Source organism: Argentina silus, assembly GCF_951799395.1.
Source record: "Argentina silus genome assembly, chromosome: 7".
Taxonomy (NCBI): domain Eukaryota; kingdom Metazoa; phylum Chordata; class Actinopteri; order Argentiniformes; family Argentinidae; genus Argentina; species Argentina silus.
The window spans coordinates 19,730,403-19,737,902 of NC_139661.1; the positions used below are offsets into that span (position 1 = coordinate 19,730,403).

Consider the following 7,500-nt stretch of genomic DNA (forward strand, 5'->3'; position numbering starts at 1 on the left):
GACATCCCTGCCTCTGGCATTAACTCTATGGCTTCAGTCCCTCGTGCCTCTTGGCTTTGTTGTGACTGTGGGCAGCGGTGGAGACACGTTGACCCAGGGCACGGCAGACACGCGCGGCGTAAGCCCGGCTCACGGCCATGTTAAACGACAGTGTCAGGTCAGCCGCCAGGGCAGGGGACAGGCCAACATCCTCAAGGATCCTCCTGAGCTCCCACGTGAGCATGTCACGCAGCGGTTGCCGCGGTGACCAGCCAGACCCGGTGTGACAAACACACACACACACACACACACACACGCACACACACACAGGCACACACACACAGGCACACACGCACACACACACACACACACACGCACACACACCCACACACCATGTCAGAGTGGCTCTTGGCATGTCTAGGGTTGATGTGTTGTAGGAGTAGGATCGCTGTATTTTCGGTATTTCACTGAGGAAAGGAGAAGAAGCTTCCCAACTACTCCAAACTAACATACAGCGTCATGCATGCTATGTTGTTGTTGTTGTTGTTGTTGTTGTTGTTTGTTATTGCGTACATTTAGAGTGGTCAACATTCCATTTCCGTTTGGAGTGATCAGCTAAAACCACAATGCATCACACGAACCTTCTACATCAGGATGCAGTGCACTGCCAGCATCGCCAGCCTTAATGATGACAATAAACATACACCAGACATTAGTACGGAATGGATTTAACGAGGCGAGTCAGTCATAGAGTTGCGAGACACATAGAGTATATACTCTCTCCACCATTCCACATTTTCCTCTCAGGATTGATTCAGCTCAGTTACTTAACTGTATTAGATTGCATTGGAGTCTGTTGTTGTTTACGGCCCGGCGAGGTCACGGAGGTTGTGGGTTTTGTTTTTGTTCTCATGTTCTGACTCGAGTGGAATTATTCATGTCATACTGTCGTGGCACGTTAATCGTACACATACTGTAAAAGATAAGAAGCATTCTCTCATTTATAGTAAGACACTTAGCAGAAGCTCTTAGCAGCAGTAAACCTAGGCCTACACGCAGTTTCCACACACAGTAATAATCCCTTTACCAACTGTATTGTAGTCTGTTTGTTGTAACCAGTCCGTGAAGGACCGTGAAGAGAGCACGTCACATGTCTCAGCGAGCGCCCGGGACCAGGCAGGGCCTCTATAGGCTTTGAAGCTCCTCTATTAGCTCGTGGCTAACGCCTAAACAGCCTAGCGCGCAAAAACAGCGTAGCGGGGGAGCGCTAAGGCGGGTAGCTACATCTCTGTGATCCAGGGGCGGACACACGCAGCCCAGGTCTCTCTCTCTCTCTCTCTCTCTCTCTCTGTCTCTCTCTCTCTCTCTCTCTCTCTCCAGAGCAGGCCTCGCAGTGGGAGAGAAAATCGATCCGGAGGAGGCCTCTTAGCCTTTAGCCACAGAGCGCTAACGGGATTGGCCACAGGGTCGCCACCGGCACGTTTAGCGTGGGAGGGGGGTGAGGATAGTATACGCGTGGGGGGAGGGGGGGAGGGGGATGGTTGACTCTCCCCCGCAGAGCCTTGTGTGCTGCTGCTAGGTTATGTCACATGGAGTTGGTGGGGGGTGGCGGCGGGGGGGGGGGGTGGAACAAAGCAGACTTCCTGTTGTGATGGCAGGAGGGTGCGGACAGGAGGACAGGGTGGGCTGTCAGGAGGGGTAGGCCAAAGGCCAATGCTATTGCCTAGTTCAGTTGATAGATTTGCCAAATAATCGATCGGTGACACATCCTCAGATCTGCACACGTGTGCGCACACTCCTAAATGCACATATTCTCTCCCTCTTTTACTCCCACTCTATCTCTCTCTGTCTTTCTCTCTCTCACACACACACACACACACACACACACACACACACACACACACACACTACTTCAGTAGCTGAGGTTTTTTCTTTCCTATCTATAGGCTGCTGTGCCTGGAGGTGTAGTGGGAGAGGATAGGCAGAGGTAGGGGAGCAGGGCGCAGAGGCTGGCAGAGACGCCTGCTACATTAGCAATAAAGCTCTATGTAATTAGCATGTCTTTGGTTGATAATTAGCGTTGTTGGGAGAGCAGCACTGAGAGGGGTTGCACAGCCTCTCCAGCTACAGTATGTTTACAAGGGGGCTCGAGGGCCTTCTCAACTCCCTCTCTCTCTCTCTCTCTCGCTCTTCCTCGCTCTCTCTCTCTCTCGCTCTCTCCCTCGCTCCCTCTCTCTCCCTCTCTCTCCCTCTCTCTCTCTCTCTCTTTCCTGCTCCTTCTCTTTTTTTGTTTTATTCTTTAGTCATATGCGCAATGCCTCCCCTACTGCTATGATACTAATCCATGTGAAATAGAGAGGTGGAGAGAGAGGGGAAATAAGAGAGAGAGAGAAAGGGAGAGAGAGAGAAAGGGAGAGAGAGAGGGGGAGAGAGAGAGAGAGAGAGAGAGAGAAGTGAGGGAGAAAGAGGAGTGGTAGAGAAGGGCTGAGGGATGACTCACTTGGGTAAAACGATCTCAGCTGAGGATGACACTTCCACAAATATCTGTGAAACCGAAGAGACCAAACAACAAACCGATGTTGTGCTACAGTCGCTAGGCCTTTATTCTGTCTAAATTATTCATTTTGACGACATTTGTTTCATTTTGACACCATCAATATGGTGTTTAAAACCACCACCAGCAAGCAGGAATAAGGTAAACCAGCATTGCTGCAAACTCAAACAAAATGGCCACCATATTGTAGTCAAAAGGTTGTAGTCAAATGGTCAGATTCAATTCGAATTCACCTTGCAGCCAATCACTTTGATCAGAGCACAGCAGCCGAGGTAATAGCCAGGGAAACTGGTATTAAACGGAATCGAAATTGGCCCATCTGTTTTATTTAGTTTTGAATACAAGTAACAATACTCTGTTTCCATGCCGATTATTAGTGTCTTACAAGGCAGCATCCGATGCTTGACGAAAGAAGGGAAGGTTCCAGTAATTACCTTTACCAGAAGTACCTTGCAGACAGCATAATAGCTTGATAAAACACTAACACAGATACGTTGTTTTGTTGTCCTGAAAGGCGGGCCTCAGAGAGTCTCTCCCTGGCACAACTACGGTGCAGTTTAGCTACTGGCTCCAGATAAAAAAGCCCCATCGCAGATAGATTTCCTATACTCTCTGTCTGCCAGCTCGGCTAGCTTCCTGGACATGTGAGTAGCATTAGCTGAGAAACGGGAAGCCGTGTTGGGAAATGACAGGAGAGTGGATCTAACCCCCCCCCCCCCATCCCCCCCCCCCCCCCATCCCCTCCTTTCAGCTCTCATTGGAGATTTATTACACGAATATGGGGATTCTTAATTGCGAGTGCACATGAAAGACCTTTTTTCCCTTATTGTGGATCAAGCCAAGCCCCAAAGTGGCTGGCGCAGAGTGGGCTTGGACAGACCAGATACTGACGACACGCCTGTGTGCCAAACCCCCCCCCTTGCCCCCCCATTCCACAATGTGCTTGTTTAGAACACACATTTCAGATACGGCTGAAGGGGATAGCGAGTGAGCTTTACCCAGTCAATACCAGGATTCTGGGGGCTTGTAGAGGATGAAATGTGTGTGTGTGTGTGTGTGTGTGTGTGTGTGTGTGTTGTGTGTGTGTGTGTGTGTGTTCCGTGTGGTAGTGGAGGTCGGTTGTCGGTGTGTGGGTGTGATGTCGGGCTCACCCCCCTGTGATGGTGATGATGGCATCATGACCACAGCCCTATCTTAGCCTCACTCCGGCGCCATGGTTACCGCCTCACATGGAGCGCCACATGGCCGCGTGGCACGGCCCTAGCTGCCGTCAGGAGGGGGAGGGCAAGTAGCCAATCCCATTTCCCTCCCAGATTAACCTAATCTGAGAGTTCACTTCACCCTGTAATCTTAAACAGCGGCAGCGGAGGGGGGGGGGGCTGTCCACCATCCTTTCTCCCTTCTCCTCCTCTCTCTCTTTCTCTCTCTCGCTCTCTCTGTTCTCACCTATCTGGAACTTCTGAATGAGAGGGGGAGGGGGAACAGAGGGACGGGTGAGTGGAGAGGAGGGAGGAAAGGAGGGAGAGAGGCAGGCTGGTAATTATTTCCAAAGGTCATTCTGTTAATGACTACCTGCTTGGCTAATGAGATTCAGGAAAGCTCCCTCACGATGTTTCACCCCTGCGTCTGCTTCACCCCTGCGTGCCTAGACGTGTGAGGAGAAGCACAGGTGCGACTTCAGCCCAGCGTCAGTCCGTCAGAGGGAGGGAAGAAAAGAGAGAGAGAGAGAAAGAGAGAGCCCACGCGTGAGAGAGAGAGAGAGAGCGAGAGAGAGAGAGAGAGAGAGAGAGAGAAATATACCAACAACCACAGATTCATTACATGGCCTGCACAATGTTTCATTTGGCAACGAAATATGACATTTTTTTTCACTTTTACAAATACCAGAGAGACTAATTAATTGGGTTGATTTCAGTCTAATTTGCCTCCAAACTTTTCCTTAAGACTTAATTAAAGCATTTTTTCCATTTTCTCTACCGTGTCCTTGCACGTCAACAGACACAAAGCATGTGATATCCCTCTCAGAAGTGCCAGTGTGCTCTCTCTTGCTCTCTCTTGCTCCCTCTTTTTCTCTCTTTCTCTCTCTTGCTCTCTCTTTCTCTCTCTTTCTCTCTCTTTCTCTCTCTTGCTCTCTCTTGCTCTCTCTTTCTCTCTCTTTCTCTCTCTTGCTCTCTCTTTCTCTCGCTTTCTCTCTCTTGCTCTCTCTTTCTCTCTGTTTCTCTCTCTTTCTCTCTCTTTCTCTCTCTTGCTCTCTCTTTCTCTCTCTGCCTCGCTCTTGCCTTGTGAAAATATTTCCCAGCATCTGTGCTATTCTATGTACTTATTTGGATTCTAAACAGCGGGGAGAGAACATTCGCCTTAAGGAGTTTTCTCTGTGGATCGTTGTGGTGAATCCACAAAGGCCCCCGCTGTAAATCCTGCTAAATTTTCAATGTCTGGCACCAATTTACCTGCTTTACCTCTTACACATGTCAACGTCCAGGAGAAGTACGGTTGGTTAGGCTGCCATGTTTTACACTTGTCCGCGCTGATTTTGTCCCAGCGTTTCTGAGGTGATATGACAGGGCGTGTAAGACACGACAGCGGGAGGTCACGGGGATCAGAGGGTCGTACTGTTCACTACCGACAGACAAACCGCCGCGCTGCCGCTTGTTTTTCTTGCCGAGTTGAGGATTACGGGGCTTGAAGCTACTTTGAAGGGCTAAGTAAATTAACCCTGTGACACAGGTAAGCTAACAGCATAGGGGATTGGAGAAAACAAAAGCTCTGATGCCATCCCATTGGTAATGTGCAAACACCTACTGTGTCTTAGCTGACTTTTAGGCATGGTTTAGACCATGTTTATGTAGAGATAACTAGGCATTGGCAATAGTCCACAACTAAGTTTTTTTTTAGTTTTTTTTATTATATAGTATATACTGTAGATTCACAGTTGTAGAGATGCCGGCTCCCTTGTCAGAAAGTTACAAACAGACTCAAAGTTTGAAGAGTGAAAAAAAAAAAAAACTGCCACATATTACATGCTCGTGAAACATCTTCCCAGTGTTCAAAGCTGAAGCGCGTCACAGATTCCACAGAGAGAGCCGTTCCTTTGTACTCTCCCAGCCAGCCCCCTCCCCGCCCCCCCCCTCCCCCCCACCCACCCACACACACCCACCCACATGCCCCCGTCGTCCTTCCTTTTCGGACATGCGGCTCCAGATAGTAACAGCTTGTCGTATTTTCATCCCCATGGCCGGAGGGAAGGGGAAATAAAAGAAAAAAGTAAGAACATTTGCGTATGTTTTTTTCTTTTTTTTTCTTTTCTTTTCTTTTTCCCTTACAGTCTCAGTGTTTCCTCACATGTTCACGCCTGCCACACACACACACACACACACACACACACACACACACACACACACACACACACACACACACACACACACACACACACACAGTATGTTTCACATGTCCAATCTGTGGCCCCACCCTCCCCCTCCCACACTGTTTTTTGGTATTCTTTTCCCTAATAAATGCCTCAAAAACCGGTAGTGGTCTAAAAATAGAGTGTGGCGGGGCTAAATATAGTGCTTGGCTGGCGGGGCTGACTAGGAGAGTGGAGAAGAATAGGCGTGGAATAGCTGTGTGTGTGTGTGTGTGTGTGTGTGTGTGTGTGTGTGTGTGTGTGTGAGAGAGAAAGCTAAAGCAGTCTGAACACTATTATTGTGTGTGTGTGGAGGAGAGTGAGTAAGCAAAGCATCAGGCTGTTCACTCAGCCTCCCTCCCTCCCTCTCTCTCTGAGGAGTGCCCATGAATGTTGCCCTCGGCGACCACATGCACAGGACCCGACAGTCAGAGACCCAGTGGTGCCAATAAACATTTGATCCTCAGGATAAAGGACTTTATTATTCAATTCCTTCTCTCTCTCTCTCTCTCTCTCTCTCTCTCTCTCTCTCTCTCTTCTCTCTCCAGACTCTCTGTCTTTCTCTTGAATATAACAAGAGGCAGAGCTTTGTTGAAGTTTGAAATGTTTTATGACCAAATGGGGCATAAGCACATTAGCTGCCTTGTTACTCCACTGACAGACATACACACACACACACACACACACACACACACACACACACACACACACACACACACACACACACACACAGAGAAAGATAACAATATGCATATAAATCCTATCCACTGAAATCATGTCACAGACATATCTTTTCAGTTGTTGTCAAGCCTCCGGTTGTCAAATATTCAAAAAGCAGCTCCTTCCAGAGCTACAGTAATGACATGTTACAGGAGGTTGAGATGAAAGCTGACACAGGTTCACCTCCATAGGGGCTCCAACACGCTTCCCAGTGGTTTTCGCCGGAGTTAATTTGCAGGTAATCGCCCATAGCAGGAGGGACAAACCTGTGAGATCTCGCACTCCCACAGCTTAGTGAGGTAGTGTGACCAGAGCCAGGCATGCCATGCTTAAAGTAAGCTATAACAGCTCAGCTCAGCTCACCTCATCTCACAACACTGCTTCCCTCCCTCCATGGCCCCAGACACACACACACACACACAGACACACACAGACACACACACACACACACACACACACACACACACACACACACACACACACACACACACACACACACACACACACACGCTCCACTGTCTGAGCTATTTCTTTTCTATTATTTCCTGTTTTCTTTGAGAAACACAAAACAAAATGGCAGTCAAAAAAACGTACATTAGCTCTTAGCTCAGCATTTTGTTCCACATCAGACATCCCAGTCCAGAAAAAAAAAAAAAAAAAAAAGGCGGAACTTGAAGAACTAAAAGAAAGAAACGTTTTTGATCGTCAGAAAGCATTTTAAGGTTAATATAAGCGGAAGTCTGAGGTACTCACAACAACAAGAGGCAGCGTTTTAAAAATAGGACCTTTTGAAATGTGCCAATATGTGGTCCCTGCGGTATAAGGAGTACAGTGCTCAGGCTAG

At 48.4% G+C, this 7,500-nt stretch overlaps 1 protein-coding gene across 1 annotated transcript in view; it reads left to right on the forward strand.

The window, feature by feature from the left end:
- LOC310807492 (myocyte-specific enhancer factor 2C-like) overlaps positions 1–7,500 on the forward strand; it is a gene marked incomplete at both ends in the record, with an annotated part of 30,112 nt that overhangs the window by 2,106 nt on the left and 20,506 nt on the right. The window lies entirely within an intron of this gene.